At 37.7% G+C, this 21097-nt stretch overlaps 1 pseudogene; it reads left to right on the top strand.

Annotated features, from left to right (window-relative positions):
- The first annotated feature begins 209 nt into the window (after positions 1–209).
- LOC112637877 lies at positions 210–20056 on the top strand (annotated as a pseudogene).
- Positions 20057–21097: the final 1041 nt, after the last annotated feature.

Here is a 21097-nt window from a genome sequence, read left to right as displayed (position 1 = left end):
GAGTCGAATCATGAAAATAATAACATCAAAACTACAAACTCTGACGAAATAAAGTCTGGTAAGATAAAGATATTGTTAATGCTATTAGTTACTTTATAAGGAATTGAACACAGACTACACTATAAATAATGTATGTTATAACAGGAAGATAGGTCGATGAATGGGGTGAACCCGAAACAAAATTCTTGCTATCAAAATACAACGACTACATGACATCCGTCGGCACTCGCAAGACCTTCAGGACAGTGAAAAGTATGTTCCAACGCATATCGGAAGATTTGAAAGAAGAGTTGGATATTACTCGAAGTTGGTCGCAATGCCAGAATCGTTATAAAACTATAATGCGACGTAAGAGAGACGCTGTTAATAATAATAATTCAACGGGTCCAAATCGTATAACTGTGCCTTATGAAGCGGAATTATTAGATATAGCGGCTAAGGATGACAGTATCCTACCAGAGGTAATGTTTTAAGTTGAATATATAACGTGCTTAAAACACAAGAAATTTTTTTTTATTCTTTTGTACATGCTAAAACATTGCATATTCATATATCAAGTAAATAAACAGATATCATTATATAATGTTTTTAGTTAGTTTTATCAGTTACATTTTGTAATGTAATGTTTTATTTTGTGTTTCACATTTGTTGTGCCCGCGCGGCACAGGGTGTGGGGTAGCCGGGAGAGGCGAGTGATCGCTCCAATTATATAGCAACAGATTTTTATTATAGAGTTCTTTATTATAAATATAATCGTTGTTTCCTTATCTTTAGTCGGTTTCTTTTAAGTCTTGTTATCGTCTTTTCCTGGATCGCTTCGTGTTTAGGAATTATGTCGAGAGCTTCGTAACACGGTTTATCGGCTAGCCCTCTTGTTCGCACTATTTTTAGTGATTTTTAATGATTGCTCTTGTCGCACAATTTAACAGTTAAGTCTTCGCGCACTACTTTGACCATAGATTTACTGTTTATGACTGTCCGCCGCGGATCCGCGGTGGACTGCTTTTATTCCCTCAATTTTGGGGATTTTTGGAGGGGATCGCCTGCCGACATGACCATGTATGGTCATGGAGGTTTTTCCGAGTCGTCCAAAGTCTAAGTGCTAACGAAGGAAGTTCAAAGTTGAATTCCTTCGTTAGCGTTTTCGCGTTTCCGGGTGAACGTTCTTACGCGTGGTTCGCATGCGACAGCGATTTTATCGGGTGAATGTTCGCTGTCGCGTTTCCCAACAATATTTCCTGCTGACGCTTATTTTATACTTTAATTATATAGAAGTACTAATATTTAAATAGGTTATAGTCTGCGAGACTATAACATCCCTCCCCCGTTAAAAAAGAAAAACGGAGGAAAAGAATTTCCCTTTTTCTTTTTTTATAACTTTAACTACCTGATCATCAGTAGCGAGACAATGCCAGGCGCTCGGACCGGGTTTGATGTAGGGGTTTGTTTTTTTTTCTTTTCTAACCATCTGGTCACAGGGCGTCCCCATTCTTTGACTGAGTACGTCATGTCGACGTGTAGATATTCTTCCAGGCAGTATAGGCATGCCCATGCGAGGCTGACTCATAAGGTTATGCTACAGATCGTGCAAGTTGTTTGATGTTTGGCTGAGATTTAATAGACCAAATTATGCAGTGATACTAACATATACTGTCGTCTGTAGTTCGATAGTATTGCCACAAAGCATTCTTTGCAAACATGATGTCTTGAAAACATCGTCTCTTGTTATGGTGACGCATCGGAGTTCAACTAGGTTGCGATAGTCATTGTGATTCGTTCTTTGTCCGTCAAGGAATTGCATTTTGAGAGGCCTCGCGAAAAAAAAGGGGAAGAGAGTAATAACCGGCTTTTCTGATAATCAAGCGGTATTCATTAATGAGAGAAAAAGCGGTTCCACTTTCGCGCTTCTTAGAGTGCTAAAAAAAAAGAATATCAGTCTTATGTAAAATCAATGATAACTCTATAACTAAGATTCCTATAAAATGTTTATAATTTTTGTATAACATGTTTTTATGTATTTGTATATGTATATAATCATTCTCTTCTCTTTTGAATATGAATATTCTACTTGAGTAAATATATAATTTTATGTAATTTAATTTTTTCGTTATTTAAGTTTTTTTTTATATATATAAGAATGATTATATAGAATATACGTAAGATAATAATTAATATAGGGTATACATGACATAATACTTAATATAGAGTATACATATACGTAAGATAATAACTAATAATATGGAATAATGCTTAATAATGTATGGAATGTATTTTCGTTTTTTATACGGTTGGAATTACATTTACGGCTACACTAGTACTAAATTGAGCGTGACCTAATAAAATATGTGCGTCGCGAAGAAAATATGAAGTGGTCGGAGGTATGCCCTCTACGTTTAATTTAACTAGCGCCTTCCCTTCACTGAGGGGGCGGACTATATGGATCCATCCTTTTCGTCCTTCGAGAAGTAGTCGGCAGAGATCCTTGGTTTCTTTTGGCCAGGTTTGGACGTTCTGGACAGGACCGGTGTAGACTAAACCACAGGTTATAGTTTGCCAAGATAACTCCTTGAATCTGTCCTCCAGAAGGTAGACATCGCACATACGCCGCCAGATTGATCGGCCCCAGTCCCCTAGGCTGATTTTGACCATCCAGTTCGTCCTATTGATTCTTTTTATAATGCCCCGTCGCCAACTTTTGCAATCCTTTATTGCGACGGCCATATTTTCTTTGAAATCTTCGGGCCAGATAGGCCAGATAGATGTGTAGATAGGTGGCTTTTCTGATCATCCTGAATTTTAATTCTTCCTCTAATTCTTTTAAATCTTTCTCGCCGTTTCTCAGTTGAACGCAGAAGAGGAGCGGTGACTCCACCTTGACTATTGTTACATCCAAGTGACTATTGTTACATTCCTCGTGTGAGGAAATTAGTTTCGATGCTTTTGATCTCCATTTTCTTTATTCTGTAGAACGGTTACAATTGCTTGTGATAATAGAGTTTTTTTTTTATTATTATTTTTTTGAGGTGTTAGGATGTGGTTCAGAGTATTGTTTATATTTGTTTAAGATTTTGATTCCTTGATTTCAAGTGAATAGGAGGTATGCTCCTTTGGAGAGAGAGAGGGGTAAACATGCATTGGTATTGTATAATTTTCGGAGGGAGCCGTCTCAGGCGTCCTGCTGGGTTGGGACTCAGAGGTTGGTGCTGTGGGTGTGCTTTTTTGTGATGGTAGTCTTGTTCTTAAGTGTAACAAAGATGGATTAGAGAGTCCCAGATGGCCCCTAATAAATATAGTGACCATCCGTATACTGTGTGCAAGGCATATCCATGTACTATTGTATCCAATATTAATTTAATAATTCTTATGGCCAAATAGATGCCGAGTAATCCCGCGCTAATATTTCCAAAAATCAAGAATTTGCTCCAAAATTTTGTCCATGTAGATAAGGCTATTTTCTCGATCGTATTTTTATCTAATAAGTTGGAGATGGAGCCTTCTCCCAAAGAGATGGTTTTTCCCATGATTCCTCGGGCTATGGTATTTAGGAGTGCGGGTCGTTCTGCAGGGAACATTATATGGTCTCTGAGATCATTTAAGTCGGTTTCCGTGTATATATCACTGGTGGTAAGTGATCCTGGGCTAATATATTTCTATGTGGGCCTTGTTAATGATTTCATGGTGGTAGGTGGTAAGGTGTCTACTGATCTGGGTGTTAATTTATACCATGCGTCTCCTAAGAGATACATAGCGGGCGCGAAAGAATTGCATGTTGTCTGAGTGCCTTGTCGTAATAATATATGAGTTTGAGGAGTTAAATAATAGGTTTGATTTTCTCTAGTTACTTTCTCAATAATGAGAATCTATATCTTGGTTAAATGCACCAAGTAAAATATATGCATATGCCGTGTTTTTCGTTTAAAATTTCGCGTACAATTAAAAAGAATTTTTCAGGCATTTACCATCCGCTGTGGCTCGTAGACGCTAGTTTTCTTATCATGTTATTTAATATATAACGAGCCTAATTCCTTTCGATTTAGTTTAATTCACGCGCTAGCTGAAATGATCGCGTTTCATTTTCCATAGTTATAAACAAATGGACGAGGGTAGTATCGGTGTGGGGCTGAATAGCTCAGTGGTAAGAGCAGTCGCCCGGCAAGCGAAAGACTCGGGTTCGATTCCCGATTCAGCGACTTCGCCCCGATATTTTTCTCGTCTACGTCTCTTCAGGGGGGTAAAGAGGGTTTTATAGAATTTCTCAAAAATGAGAATCTATATCTTGGTTAAATGCACCAAGTAAAATATATACATATGCCGTGTTTTTCGTTTAAAATTTCGCGTACAATTAAAAAGAATTTTTCAGGCATTTACCATCCGCTGTGGCTCGTAGACGCTAGTTTTCTTATCATGTTATTTAATATATAACGAGCCTAATTCCTTTCGATTTAGTTTAATTTTATTATGTTTTCCTGTTCCTTTCCATTTAAATGCTCTAATCGCAATAAGTCAATAATTTTGGAGAGTCGATCTTCCTTAGTTTCCTCAGAAAGTACCAGGCAATTATACGACTCGGAGGTTATAATGTCAACCTCGTGTTTAGACTTATGTTTTCGCGTAAATTTATCTATTATTTCTTGAGATTTATTACATAAGGACGTAGAAAGTTTTGAAGATGGCTTATTCTTGCGGTTAATTTTTCGAGAATTTTCGATTTTTCTAATGTTCGAATTATGTTCTTGAGCCTCTTGGACGAGGTCTTTTATTATAACATGGGAGGTTTCTAATTCATTATTGTCATTTTTTTCTGTAAATAACCCATCCTTTAGAGATGTAAGGTCCAGAGCGGACGAAGAACTTCTTTCCTTTTTTGGATAAGGTGTCGATTTTCGTAGTGAGGTTTGGTAATTTCCCTCCTTGCAATCGACGGAGGTGGAATTTCTGACGAGGTTTGGAAATTTCCCTCCGAAATTCCAGAATTATTTTTTTCTAAAGAGGTTTGGTAATTTCCCTCCTTGCAATTGACGAAGCTGGAATTTTCTGACGAGGTTTGGAAACTTCCCTCCGAAATTCCAGAATTATTTTTTTCTAAAGAGATTTGGTAATTTCCCCCTCCAAGGATGGATAAATTATTAAAATTTTCAGAAGAGATTTGGTAACTTTTCTCTTCAGATTGTTAAACTAGAATTTTTATTTGGATAAGTTTTATTTCCTCCTTTAATTTTGATTTCTTTATTTTGATTTATCCTTTTTTGTTTTATATTTTCAAGTGTTTCGTCTTTGTTTCCTTCTTGGATTTTATTATCGCTTTCAGCATCTTCATTAAGAATAATGTTATCATTGATTGCGAAACCATCTTCATTTATGAAATTAATTTGAGTTTCATCGATTTTCCTGGAATCCTCCAATGATCTTGTTGATTTCTCCTTGTCCAATATTTCAATGTTTGAATTATGATCATCGAATAATTCGTCTAATGGTTTTAAATATAATGTTGGCACACGAACTTCCACCTCTTCGTCTAAAGTGCTTATGATATTTAAATAAGCCTTTCCAGAAACGTTTTGCACTATATATCCCCTAGATAGATTCCGTGCTCTACCCTTAACTTTGGTATGTATCCTATTTTTATCTCAGGATTGACTATCCTTACGTAAAATAATGACTCGGATCTTGGTCTGTAATCGTTTCTGGGGAGAAGAAAGGCACCTTAATTCCAGAAATGTCTAGATGTCCCTCCGCGTAATCTATTTTTGAAGAAGTTTGCTTGAAGAAATCATTTCCAAGTATTCCGGATTGTGGAATCGGAAAGTCGTCGGATACAATGTGAAAAGATACAGATTTTCCAAAAAATGTTAACATAATTTCTCCGAGTGTGTAAACAGGATAGTTATTTATAGCATTTAATTTCAAAATATTATGAAAATTTATATTAATATTTTTAGGTGTGAATTTTTCTTTAATTATATTCGGTCCGGATCCTGTATCTAGCATGAGAGTTATATGAGCGGATGTTTTGGTGAGCTGGATCTGAACAGTAGGCACGCGACTGTTTTTAGCGAGGGTCACTGTCACAGGTCGTACATCTGGGTTTCGTTGATTTATTTGGCATCCTGCTGAGTGGACGGGTGTGAAGCTCGCTCGGGCCCCTGTCGCACACCCGTCGAGGGCCCATTGTAGTTTCCCTGGTCTTTTTCTTTCCGACGATTATTACTCGCGATCCCTAATTGGCAGTTTTCAAGAAGATGCCCTTGTTCCTTACAATATCGACAAAAAGAGTTAGTTATAGGTGTTGAATTTGTTCTTATGCGGCAATCCTTAGCGACGTGTCCGATTTTGTTGAAAATTTGACAAGTAATGGTAGTTTTATTTGTCGAATTGCATTGTTCATTTTGTTTCTTCCAACAATTATTAGCGGAATGACCAGGTTTATCGCACCATTGACAAATTACAGAGGTTTTGTTGGCTTGATTATTGTTGTTGTTTTGACGATATAATTTCGCGTCGTGTCCGTTTTTGGAACATAATTGACAGGTTATAATTCGCTGCTGGATTATATTTACTGGTTGGCGATATTGAGGTTGGATATTGAGGATCGCGCAAGCGACGTTTATCTGCACCGTGTCCGCGTTTTTTACAAATCTGGCAAATCAGAATTTCGGTTCCTAAGGCTCCTGGAATTTGACTCAAAGAGGATGACTGTGTGAGCTTCCTACAGTTGCCTACATTCCTGCAGTCACGTGTCCTTCCTTATAACAGATCTGGCAAGTTTCTCGTATTTGCGGTTTGTTTTGACCTGAGTTAGTATTTTGTTCCTGCCGTAAATCTGTCATTGCTCGAAGCTCTTTTTCTATCCTTAAAGCATCAGCGACGGTTCCATGCACGTCTAAGTCTCTCGCGATTCTCTGTTCTATTTTGGGTTTGAGTCCTCGTATAAAACATTTGCATATGTCTCCTTCTAATGATGCTTTTATATTTTGGTCAGATAAAGAACGACTAGTACTGCGGTATGCTTCTAAAATCTGTTTTCCTAATAATTTTACTCTATTTGCATATGTGACTACATTTTCTTCATTTTTTTGGTAGACGTGTCCTAATTCTCCTTGTAGTATATATACATTTTTAGAAGGTCCGTAAATTTGTTTTAGATATGAAGTTAAATTAGATACTGTGTCAAACTCTTGATCTTAGATGGTTCGTCGGGCTTCGCCGATTATTCGGGTTCTTATAACTTTGGTAAATTGTACTTCAGCTTCTTTAGGTAACATGGATTTAGCTTCCTCACATCTTTCAATAAAATAACTGAGCGGAATGTTTTTACCATCGAAAAAAGGAACGGCTTCAACCACGTATTTTAAGGTAGCAAATGGGTTTTAGTGAGTCATGGTTTCAGACCTATCAAAATCTTTTTCTGCTTTATAAATAAGAGTATTAGTAAGTGTACAATATTCTTGGCAAGTTATATCACTAGAATTGTCAGAGTTTGGCTCGGGCGTGTCGGTTATTAGAATAGTGTTGTTTATGCTTGTGTCTGTATTTTCTAAAGAAAGATCAAAATGTCTTGGTATAGACCCTACAGTTCTTTTTGGAGTAGATGTATGAGGTAAACCAGGAGTAGATGATGTAATTTCAATTTTAGGTTTAGATTTTTTCTCTTCCAAAGCGAGTTTATAAAATTTTTCTACTTCCTTTTTATCGGCTTTATCTCGAGTCCCGTCACTCATCCCCGTTTCCTTGAATCGCACATATCAATCCCGGAGGAGCCCCCAAAATTTACGTATGTTACGTTCAGGCCCGAGGAAGGATGGGCCGAAGGAAGGGCGTAACACTTGTATCCCGAGAACAGGTGCCTTAAGGGCAAGTGTTTCGGGTCGAGCGAGCCTGCGAGTGAGCCAAAGATAGGTCAACGACCACAAGGGTCGATTTTACTCTATTTTTGGTCCGAATGCCCGCTCGACGGTCCCCTTTTTGGTAAAGGAACTTAATCCTTTTTACCCAGGACGGGACCAAGTACGATTCAGGAGCGTGGGTGATGAGGGGGAATTGATTAAGTTGGATTCGAAAGAAATAAAATTAATTAAATTTATTGTACATTATAAAAAGATAAAACTTACATAAACATTTTAGTTACAGCTCTAGTACAATATTAAGTGTGATTGTTTGTATGTGTGTGGGTACATTAAGCGTGATTGTGTGTGTATGTGTGGATGTATGCGAGAAGGGGTGAGGTTAGTCGGAATCTGGAGGATATCTTTCCCGGAAGAATTCTACGGGAATAGCGATGGGATATCTGGTAAAGGGAGTAAAGCAAGGGATGGGAATGTCAGAAGGGGCGGTGAGGAGAAAGGCCTTGAGAGTTGGAATATGAATAGGACCAGGGCCCAAGGTGAATTGACCCGGGAGGATGGGGTGAGAGTACAGAGGATAAGTCGAGCTGAGAATTTCGGAGACGATCCGATCACTAAGATCAATGTCGGAGTAAACAGGGGGAGGAAGAGGAGGAGGAGGAGACAAAAGATGAGGATCTGGGACTGGCGAGTGGGGTGGAGAAGGAGAGGGTGATAAATGCGGAAAATCAGGTTGCGTGTCATATACTGGGGAATAGCTGAGAGGAAGAGTTCCGGGAGACAGGTACGGGGAGTAATTAGGGGGAGAAGGTTGAGGAGACGGATACGAGGAGTCTCGCGTACTTCCTTGGAAATTGTTCAAAAAAATCCGGGTGATGGGAAGATTCGTGTTTATATCGTTTAGATTTAGAGTGAAAGAGGGATCGGCGACAGCCCGAGCCAGTAATCGGCGAGTACGACGATTGTGTCTGTATCGGAGGCGCTTTGCGTGAGTTCTAGCGGATCTCCTCGAAGGTTCCACTAGGGAAGCGATTATTATCAATAAAGGAAGATGGGGGAAGAGTAGCTTAATAAATAAAAGATGAGACTTACTATTTGAAAAAGCGTGGACAAATCAACATACAATTATTGCTGGGCCCCCTTGGCGTTCTGGATATAGTTGTTGAAGAGGGTGGTTGGTGCTGGGCCCCGTTGGTTAAGATTTTTGCACTGACTCGATAAGCAAGTATGTAACCGAGCAATTACGTAAGTATGTAACTGAACAAATAGGTGAACTAGCAACCGATGAAAGAATAAATATGTCTGTCTGACTGACTGTTTTTGAGCGTCGATTTGTCCAAAGTTCGCGCTTATATATCGTTTTGGATTACCCTCCCAGCGTGAGGAATAAGGAAAGTTGACGAATAGAAATCCTTGTTAGATTTCCGTGGTCTCCTTCCTGTCCCTATTTATGAACATTTTAAAACAAATGCAACAAATCAGAATTTTATTACATTTGTCCGCGAATAGGAGAGCATCTTCCAAAACGGGGGACTTAGGATTCTCAGTATCGGAGATAGTGGTAATTTATGCTTTGTAAGATCCATCTGTTGGAGATAAGGGGATGACTTTTACTACCCTTTTGAGATAAAACGGGTGCGTGTCGTGACAGCCGGTCACTCGCGTTTTGTAAATAGTTTTCTTTAATTTCTGTAGCTAGTTTGAATTTTGTGAGTTTTTTTTGTGATCAGAAAATATCAAATTCGTCTGACTGACTGCCGCCTTATTTAGCCAGATGCTACTTTTATCATTCCGTGAATATCTGATTGTTATTCTGGAGTATTTACTGAGAATCCTACTTCAATTTAACTATTATTATAACGATTTTCGGAAGTCGTGCACATGTGCACCAGATAAGGGAAAGAAAAGAATCGTGAGCTCCTCTGGACGTAACAAATGCTATAATGATTAAAATAGTTATTCCGCTAGAGGCTGTTGTATAAATGAATTGCTTTTGTTTAAAAAAGTTACTGTCGTTATTATTTAAGTTATGTTATTAATGTTTTATTAATGTTTGTTTTTGTTATTATGTTATTAAGTTTGTTATTAATTTCTTCTAATTTTTTACTTAGTCCTTTTAATTCTAATGGATTATTTATTATTTTTTAAAATTCGTATTCGTGATTTTGTGTGTCGTTAATTTCTGTGATCGTTATATTAAATTCTGGTAAAAATGTTTCTATATTTGTATTATACGTAATCGTTTCTGTCTGTATCGTCATGTCTGTAGTAGTTAGTTTACAGTTATCGTGTAACGTAATTCGATCTGTGTTTTTTATTATCTTTTTATATTCAGGATGATCATTACATTTTATCGTAATATGTTGCTCGAATGATGTCGAATATAACCAAGAGTGCGGCTGTTGTAATGTGATCCATATTGCGTGGGTCGCTTTCTTATGACCTATATTACATTGATTGCGATAGTTTTGTCCTTGTACATAAATTTTCGCTTCGCACGGTGTATTTTCGTTAACATGATAGATCGGTTGATTCTTTTCGCATATATATAAATTATTATTATTTGTACACTCATTTAAATCTTGTTTTCTTAAAATTAAATAGGTACGTGTTTCTTTATTTACAGCAATCAACTCAACATTAATTATTAGCTACTTCCGTATGTATAAAATTATTTTCGTAGTTAGGTGTCGGTAACGGAATTACATTTAAGATGCCAAACATTGGTTGTGTAATTAAGGGGTAACACCACTCTAGAATTTTGAAAAAATCGATTTTTTTTGCTTTAAACAATGCTTTAACATCATAAAAACAATATGCATTTGGTTTTATAGTAAAAAAAAATTTTTAAAAGGCTCTACCAACGATTTTTCCGCAGCGCCTCGGAGCGCCCCTTGAGCATTAACGCGTCGCGTTCGGATTCATCGCTTTTGTCCTGTTTTACCTTTCAGGATAATAAGTGACCCTGTTATTTATAGTGCAGAAGATGCTTAGGGTTACTCAAAAGATCATCAGGGTACTCGCCTTCGCAATTTAAAAAAAAACACAAAAGGACTCGGAGGAAAAGGCAAGTTGACAGGTAAATTGATCGACGAATTGTCAATTTATTATGGATTAGCTATACGCCGCAATCATGATTCCGTAGAAAAAATGCGGAATGAAATCTATGCGACGCTATTCCATAAATTATCAACCGACGAGAAACCGCAGCACGAAAAATGCCCGTCCGGAGAAAATTCGTGGTGCTCGTGGCAAAAGGCACAGACCATTGGTAATGTCGATTACAAGCATAAACCAGCTCTCTCGACTTCAGTTTTTGAAGCAATTTTACCAATTTATGAAGAATTAAGCAACGACGATCTGCTTACTCGTTGCATTAGTGGCTGTATTCAAAATAGCAACGAGAGTTTCAATTTGACAGTTTGGTCAATGGCTCATGAAATCGACCTCCAGTGGCAAGCATGTGCTTGATACTGCCATATATATTGCTGTAGGCATATATAATGATGGCCTATCAAGCAAAATTTAGGCATGAAAATTGGGACAAACTGTTATAATTTCTGCGTCGAAACGGACGAGCGCCGCATCAAGTATTCGGAGCGATCGCTGACTGATGCTGCAAAAGAGGCCCGATTGCTATTAAAATCATCCAGGAAGGAAGAAGAAGAGGCGAGCATCAATCTGGATGGCCAAATGTATGGTGCAGGCATCGATTAAAGGTAAACATAAATTTCAAGCATTTTAAGTGCTCGTAAAACTTTAAACGTGTTTTTCTCGAAACCGCTTTTTTCAATCTTAGCGAACACATTACTTCAACACGGTTGCATAGATCAGTTTGAAATTTTGACAGTAGCTTCACAATTACATCCTTTATAGAAGTACGTAGGGGTTTTTCGATTCGATGTAAACTTTTTATTTTATAAACAATTTACTGCTTATTTTTTGGCAAAAAATCGAATTTTTTTTTCAAAAGTGCACCGTTTCTACAAAATTTGATTAAATAAAAAATCCCTACGTACTTCTATAGCCAATAGTATATAGATTTAAAATTTTTTTGGTTTTTTGTTCTAGGTCTTATATTTCACGAGAAATTGGTTCGCTACTGGAAGTGTTTTTTAAAAAGATCATTTCGAAGATTAGCTCTCTCGTCGCCATTTTGTATAAAAATAATAATAAAAAAATTTTTTTCTATACTTAAATATATGCTGAATAAACCCTCTAAAAAAAATTCTCATTCCTTTTATTATATTTCTAAAAAAAATTGTCAAAGTTAGACCTTTTTTTCAGCCGCTAGAGTGGTGTTACCCCTTAATGGAAATTTTAAGATTGTGTATGTGCTTGTTTTCTCGCAATACGCGCTTACTTTTATATAATTTTCGATCGTTAGCCATTCGTCGTGTTTTATTTGAAAAGGAAAATATGCTCCTTGCGGTAACTACCGCTTCTTTTAGATGTAGAATAATTTCATTTATCGGCGTTAACAGAGGATGTATTGTGTCCTTTCGTACATGTGTAAGATATTCTAAAATATCTTTTGCATCCCTAATTAAATCGTTTGTCATTGCTATGATTATAGTGAAATATTCATCTATCTCCTCGCGCGTAGTGTATTCTCTAATGTAGTGGTTCATTAATTTACCGTTATAATCCAATATATTTTCTAATTTATTTAAATGAATTATAGTGGTGTTCAAGACTTTGGTTTGATTTTTCGCGGCGTGTTCCAATGTTTGCTGGTTGTTCTGTAATAACTGTATTTGTTCGTCTATTAATTTTCTATCGTTCGCATCCATAATTCCGAATAAAATTTTCGTTATCGAACCTATTCCATCGATTAGACCTCTACGTTTATTCGTTCGAGCCTTATAAAGTATTTATCAATTTTATTATTTTAGCTAAGGTATTAGCATCATTATTAATTATTTTTTTAAGATTCTCGCAAGTTCGTTAGATGCTTCTTTCGAAATTAGACTCGGTGCACATCTTGCTTGTTTGTTCGATGTATTGATTTACTTGCCATGTTCTATCGTTTAGTTCAGTTACATCTAATTTAATAACTAGCTTCCGCATTCGGTTGGTTTGATGCAGGTGTCCAATTTTTTCATAATATATTTCCGGCGTATTATCAAATTTCGTCACTTCGAATGGAAGACGGGTTTCGTCTTTCTTGGTACGGACGGGGTTGATTCCCAGCGTCAGTGTTCTGTAATTATATATTTTAGGCATTATATTATGTCTTCCTTGCGTTTTTTTTTCTTATCTATTACTTTTCTTGACTAACTGCGCGGTTATTTATTCGTCTTCGTCACTTTCTTGTTGTATTCTGTCGCGAACGGTTGGTTTTTGCTTTTTTTTTTCTTCGACATGTACACCAATTTGGAGAAATTTTTAAATGAAGAGCGCTTAGTGGAATTTGTTGAATTTATGTCGCGAGTGCCTGCCGACGAGAGGGTGTTACCTCCTGAGCCCTTCGGTCGGGCGTGTGACCGTGTTTATTTACGTGAACCATACGGTTTGTCGGTGCGGGTGGATTTATCCACCGGCACTCGGCAGGTCCGCTTGATGGGAACCGCTGGATCTTCCTGGGCCGTGGGCCCGTCTTCGTTTCCAGCGGCAGCTGGACCGTTGCAGTTTTTGGCGGCTGGCCTGTGAGCGCCGCGCAGGCCGTAGCCGGGTGCTGCAGCCTCCTTCCCGGTAAGTTTTATTCATTTTTTCCCTTAATTTTCTATGAATAGTTTTAATTTATTTATGCGCACGGTTTTTCTTCCTTTTTTTACGGTGTAATTTACGTCTGAATTTTTCTCTAAGATTGTATATGGCCCAGTCCATAACGATTTTAATTTCTTTGATCTCCCTCGTCGTAGAGTTTCGTCGTAAATCAATACTTTGTCGCCTATTTTAAAATGTACTTCCTTTCTACTTTTATCATATTGCTTTTTTGCTTTGAATTTTTCTTCTTTTAAATGTTCTTTCGCAAGCTGATTAGTTGCACGTAGTCTTTCTTTTAATTCTTGCGCGTAGTCATGGTAATTGTACGTCGGTTTAGGCAGTTTAGCGCTGTCGGAGTTTCTGCTTGATGTCCGTATATTAACTCGAAGGGTGTATACCCTGTAGCGGTGTGCAGCGTTGTTGTTATATGTGAACATTGCGAACGGTATCCATTCGTCCCAATCAGTTTGGTCCTCATTTATATAATGTCTTAAATATTCTGTTAACGTTCGATGCGATCGTTCTAACGCGCCGTTACTTTCCGGGTGATACGCGGTTGTTTGTATTTTATTTATTTTCAATAGTTTACACGTATTTTTAAATATTTCGCTAAGAAAATTCGTTCCTTGATTCGTTAAAATTTTTTCCGGTATCCCGTGTTCAAGTATTATTTTCGTAACGAATTCCTTACTGATAGTGTTCGCTTCCTGATTCGGGATCGGAATAGCTTTACTAAATTTAGCTAAATTGTCTTGAAAAGTTAGTAAATATTTATTTCCGTTAGAAGTGATAGTTAATGGTCCGACTATATCTAACGCGCATTTTTCAAATGGTTTATTAGACGTGTCGGTAATTACTAAAGGGACTTTGTTTTTCCTCGATAATTTATTTTTTTGACACGATTCACATTTCACGATGTATTGTTCTACGTCTTTAGTTAGTCCTCTCCAATTGTGTTGTAATCGAATTCTTTTGATTGTTCGTTCAATTCCCTGATACCCTCCTATAGGTGCATCATGATATTCTGATAATATTTGTTTTTTCTCTCCCTCTGTATATGTTTTTATATTATCAGTGTCTGCTTCTTCCTCTTCTTCTTCTATCTTCAGAATTTCTTCATCCTTTTCTATTGATGTTCTGGGTGTCGCGTTGCGACTTAGCGCGTCGGCGTTCGCGTTCGCTCGTTCGGCCTTATGAACTATTTCATATTCGTATTCTTCTAATTTTAACCTCCATCAGATTAATCTTGATCCGGGGTCGTTTACGTTAAACAACCATATTAGTGGTTTGTGATCGGTCACAATTTTAAATTTTGTTCCATATACGTATGGCCTAAAATGTTTAACAGCCCATACAATTGCTAATAATTCTTTTTCTGTAGTGTTATAATTTTGTTCCGCCTTTGCCAGTATTCTGCTGGCGTAAGCAATCGGTCGGTCGTTGCCTACTTCTCCTTGTGATAACACCGCTCCGATCGCATAGTCGGATGCATCGGTAGTCACTATAAATTCTTGTGTGAAGTCAGGATACTTCAACTTCTGGTGCAGTCATTAATTTTTCTTTTAGCACTTCAAATGCTGTTTGCTGCTCTGTTGTCCATAAAAATTTTTCCGATTTTTTGGTTAGTTTTGTTAATGGTTTTGCGATTTTCGAAAAATTTTCGATGAATTTTCTGTAATATCCGGCTATGAAGGATTGGATATCCTTTACCTTTTTCGGCGTCGGAAATTCTTTGATTGCCGTTAATTTTGACGGGTCTGGAGATATTCCGTTTTCGGAGATAATATGACCCAGATATATTACTTCCTTGCGTAGAAATTCGCATTTATCCGGCTGCAATTTTAAATGAGTTTTTCGCAATCTTTGCATTACTTCCTTTAATCGCTTGTTGTGCTCTTCTAAACTTGATCCGTATATTACGATGTCATCAAGGTAGATCAGGCATCTAAGTCCTTGTATTCCCATTAATACTGAATTCATCAGCCTTTGAAAAGTCGCTGGTGCATTCTTTAGTCCAAACGGCATTCGATTAAATTCGTAATGTCCGTAGGGAGTTGAGAAAGCTGTTTTACTTTTATCCCTTTCAGCCATGGGGATCTGGTGATATCCTGACGCTAGATCTAATGTACTGAAATATTTTGCATTTCCCAGTTGGTCTAGAATATAAGTAATGTTAGGCAACGGGAATGAGTCGCCTATAGTTAATTCATTTAATTTCCGGAAGTCTATGACTACTCGGAGTTTCGGTTTTCCTGATGCATCTGCTTTCTTTGGCACTACTAATAATGGTGCGTTCCCTTGACTCGTGCTTGTTCTGATAATTTCATCTTGGAGCATTTCCTGTATTTGCCGATTTACTTCCGCCTTATGTTTCTCGGGTAATCGGTACGGTTTCACATTCACCGGCGCGGTGTCGACACGTGTCCTTATCTCATGCTCGACCGTCGCGGTACATGTCAGTGGTTTTCCTTCCAGATGGAATATATCGCTGTATTCTTCGCAGATTTGTTGGAGAGTCTGTCTCTCTTCTTTATTTAAATGTTGAGTGCGCAGTGATTGTCAAATTCGTTGACTGCGTGAAATATTCGATCGGATTTTCCTTCCTAATTTTATTAAATTTATCTCGTTTGTTGCGTTGTTTTCTAATTTTTCTAAAGCAACTATAGGAGTTGTCATCTCCACAATTTTGTCAGTAGCGTTTATTACACTGACGGGGCACGAAAAATTTTCGGGCTTTACTAGACAACTTCCAATGTATACTCCGGGTACGGCTTCTTCCGGACTATTCCTATTTGATTCTGGTTAGTTGCGGCTCGTATTATTGTCTCGCTGCATGGTTTTAACGTTATCTTTTTACAAGGGTGTAGTTTTATTATTACATCTTTTATTTTAATTTCGTTCATTTCATAATCGCACTTCACTTTTTGCTTCTTAAGGAAATCCAATCCTAGAATTCCTTCATGTTCTATGGCTATGTCGTCCTTTATTATATAAAAGGTATGTTTAATGTTATGTTTATTGATGTTGATTGTGGCGTACATCTTTCCTATTGTATATACTCTATGACCGCTTATTCCTATCAATGCGATCTTCTTTTCGTAAATTAGTGCGTTATCTTTTAGATTTCTTAATTTTAGTAGCGAAATTGTTGAACCGGTTTCGTACAGCATGTTTATTTCGTTATTTTTTACTTCCTGTATAGGCAATGTAATTTGTAGTAATTCTTCCTTCGATGGCGCACGTACATCCTTGACATACGATATGTGATACTCTGTGGCAGGTCGGGGTTGCTTCTCTCTTGCTTCCTCCTGCTCCTCCTTTTCGCTATCGCTTGAGGAGTCGGTGCTTTTCTTGCGTAATCTATTCGCGCCCTTTTTCTCGCGTGTGTTATCTTTGTAGTTATTTTTATTTAATTGTTTAAAATTTTTATTATTTGTTTTCGGTCGTCCGTTTAAATTCCAGCATTCTTCACGGCTGTGTCCGGATTTTTTGCAGTGTTTGCAGAATGTATTCACGGTATTTATTCGCGTTGATTTTTCAGGTTTAGGCAATATGAATTTATTACTTCGACAATCGCGTCCGTAATGACCATTTTTTCCACATTTATAACATTGTATATTAGTGTTTTTATTTGTCCATATGTATTTAGCATCGGATTTATTTTTATTAAGAAAGCTGGGTGCTCGTGTTGCAGAGGATACGATAAGCTTCTCTTCTGCGCTCGCTCCACTTATCGCTTCTTGGAGCGTGGTGATATCGCTGCGATCGTACGAGTATTTTTAATTCATCGCGTAATCCTATTTGGAAATTTATTAACGCTTGTTTCTTAATTGTTTCCTGGATTGCTTGCTTAAATGAAGGAGGTCGTTCCTCTCCTTCTACCATTGATTCGTACAATTTCATTGCCAAAGTGTCTACTCGTTGTCCGAACATGTGTGCGGTTTCGATCGATTTTTGTTTCAACGAATTAAATTCGATTTGTAAATGCGTAGTGCTTTGCTTCGTTTGATAGCAAGTTTCGAGTTGTGCTTTTAATTCTTTAAATGTTTGAATGTCTCGTGTTTCGAAATCTTGCATGGCTTTACCTTTTAATTTAGTATATAATATTGCTTGAATTAACGATTCTTCATCCGCGGGATTAATATTCTGTACCGCGTACGTACAGGCGTTTAAGAATTCCTCTAATTTATGTCACGTCGTTCCGTCAAATTCGGGAATCATTATTCGCGCTTCTTTTAATGGTACATAGTGCGGGGCTGCGTTGCGTCGGTTTCGAATATCGCGTTGAGTGCGTCCGTACATTACGTCGAGTGGGACAGTGTTTGCATTTACTCGCGTTCCGTTTAAATTCGTTTGTGCGGTTTGTATGTTTCGTATTCGCGCATGTACTGCATTTCGGTTTGCATTTCACGGAAACTGTATACGAGTTCGGCGAGTAAGGCGTTACTCGTTCCTTCGGGCGGCTGACCTGCAGCTTCACAGGCCGCGGCTACGTTTAGTTCAGCCTGTTGCGCTCGCATGCGCTCGATTTCTCTTTCAACGGCTTCGTTTTCCATATTTCTGCCCGGATTTAAAATACTAAGGTCGACAGATATTGGTGAATAGTCTCTTCTGAACGTTACTTGATTAACGCGTGGTTCGTCGAGAGGATAGTTGTTACGCGCTTCGGGTGACTCAGAACTCGGATAATAGTTTTCTAAATTTTTTCGCACGCTTTCTCGTCGCGGATAGCTTCTTCCGCTACTTGTATCGGTGGTACAAGCCCTGACCTACGCGCTAATTGCGCTGGCTCGCTCAAAAATCGCGGGTTTTGAAATCTAACTCGCTTTGTTGGCTCCGACATTTAATTGTAAATTTCGACTTACATTAGTAGTACAATGGCTCGCATGGTCGCGTATCGGGTTGCTTATCGGGTCGCTTGACTGCTAACGCTGCTGGGTCGTTGTTGTCCCGCGTTGGTGCGTTGTCCGTCGGCTATGCGTTATCCGTCTGCGTTGCGTTGCCTTGACTGTGGATCGACATTGGTCCTTGAGCGCTGGTGTTTCCTTTCAGCTGCTTGACCGTGATTTTTTTTTCACTGTCGTCCGTATGTGTTACGTGTTTTAAGTCTATCTGCTTTAATATAGCAGTTGCTCTATTTGATTTATTAATTCTGTACTTTCTTTTCTGTTGCAAGCGTTAAGGAGCTTTTTCTACAGTCCTCGACCTCGGCATCCCACCGCTGCCACCAGAATGTTGTACCCGCGCGACACAGGGTGTGGGGTAGCCGGGAGAGGCGAGTGATCGCTCCAATTATATAGCAACAGATTTTTATTATAGAGTTCTTTATTATAAATATAATCGTTGTTTCCTTATCTTTAGTCGGTTTCTTTCAAGTCTTGTTATCGTTCTTTCCTGGATCGCTTCGTGTTTAGGAATTATGTCGAGAGCTTCGTAACACGGTTTATCGGCTAGCCCTCTTGTTCGCACTATTTTTAGTGATTTTTAATGATTGCTCTTGTCGCACAATTTAACAGTTAAGTCTTCGCGCACTACTTTGACCATAGATTTACTGTTTATGATTGTCCGCCGCGGATCCGCGGTGGACGGCTTTTATTCCCTCAATTTTGGGGATTTTTGGAGGGGATCGCCTGCCGACATGACTATGTATGGTCATGGAGGTTTTTCCGGGTCATCCAAAGTCTAAATGCTAACGAAGGAAGTTCAAAGTTGAATTCCTTCGTTAGCGTTTTCGCGTTTCCGGGTGAACGTTCTTACGCGTGGTTCGCATGCGACAGCGATTTTATCGGGTGAATGTTCGCTGTCGCGTTTCCCAACAATATTTCCTGCTGACGCTTATTTTATACTTTAATTATATAGAAGTACTAATAAAATTAAATAGGTTATAGTCTGCGAGACTATAACACATTATTTTAAATATATTTGAATAGAATCCATTTGAAATCATTTGATTAGTTGATGAAAATAACAGGCAATCATAGAATTCTGTATTGTACTGAAAAATAATTAATTATAAGGAAAGTAATTAATTCTAAATGAATTTATTATTTAAAGGATTTGTGATGTCATAAGTGTATATACTATATATATATTCACTATACAAACTCACTGTTATTGATATATACATATTTAATAATTTATTCTTATGAACTTTTAATTTGTCTTTCACTGTCCAATAATCTAAAAGTCATTTCATTCATATCTTTTTTACTTTCTTGCGAAATACAGTTCTCTATTCTGCATTTTATATTTATGTTACAGGTACTGATGGGTACAAAACGTACAATTCTTAACAAAAAGACTCCTGATAATTCCTAGAAAATATAAATGACAATGATGAGAAGCAATCAAAGATAAAAAGGAAGAAAAAGGAGGATACATCTATTAATAATATTTTGAAAGAAGCTTATGCCAAAAAGGAAGAAGGTAAAGAAAGCAGGCACAAGGAAAAAATGGAACTCTTAATGAAATTTATAGAAAAACAAGTTGGTCCTTTGGATGCATGAAAAGAAAAGATTTAAAATTTAATATTAAGAAAAAAAATTAAAGATTTAGATTTTATGTCTAATTTTTCTATTTATAGTTATAAGTATATTAAGAAGATATTAGTATAGTAAGAAAAAAAAAGATTTAAGATTAAAGATTTAGATTTTACGTCTAACTTTTCATATATATAGTTATAAGTATATTATAGTTGTTAAAGTCATACATAATTTGATGAAAAATGACTATAAAACAAATGTAAAAAAAGACGAAATTAGAGTAGATGTTGATTTTTAATTTCACTGTTTCATTATTTTTTATCGCGTTACATGGCTTTTAAAATAAATAATAATTAAAATGAAAAATAAATAATAAATAAAATGAAAAATTAGGTGTTCTCTAAATTCTTTTCAGTAATATATACATTTTGCAAAAGGCTGTAATTTTTGTTTAGTTGCAATAAAAAAAGTGATTTAGAATTTAAGAAATTTAAGAAGTTAAGTTTCTGTTACGTCCAGACCCTTGAGAGGTCGGGCTATCTGGAAGAACGTAACCTACTTACCCGGTGACACACTTTCGGGCGTGTGTATGGATCGGGTCGAGCGCACTGTCCTGGGGCCTGACACAGGTCAGTGACCAGAATAATGGTCCCTTTAACACTGTGAGTGTCTTAGGCCAATGCGTTCGTTAGTCCCTTTTCGGTAAGAGAATTTAATCTTTTTTACACGGGACGGGACCTTGTGCGATATTGGAAATAAAGGGATGAGTGTGGGAAGATGTAAATAAATTTATCCTTGTATTATAAATTAAAATTTATTCAAAATTATCATTAACGGGAGTAGTGAGACTAGACCCGGTTCTAACCCAGGACCTCTCAGGGGGGGTGAGGCGCGAGGGGAACCGCGGTGCGGGGGAAGGAGGAACCGCGGCGCGCGGCGGGTGACGTCACGCGCGGGAAAGAGGGATCCGCGGCGCGAGCGATGGACGAGGGGGTCCGCGAGGTGAAGGGGGATCCGCGGCGCGAGCGATGAGCGAGGGGGTCCGCGAGGTGAAGGGGGATCCGC

The sequence above is a fragment of the Camponotus floridanus genome, unplaced genomic scaffold, assembly GCF_003227725.1.
Source record: "Camponotus floridanus strain SB8 unplaced genomic scaffold, Cflo_v7.5 scaffold215, whole genome shotgun sequence".
Taxonomy (NCBI): domain Eukaryota; kingdom Metazoa; phylum Arthropoda; class Insecta; order Hymenoptera; family Formicidae; genus Camponotus; species Camponotus floridanus.
Note: the sequence above shows the minus strand (reverse complement) of the source record. Positions and strands in the feature narration are given on the sequence as shown.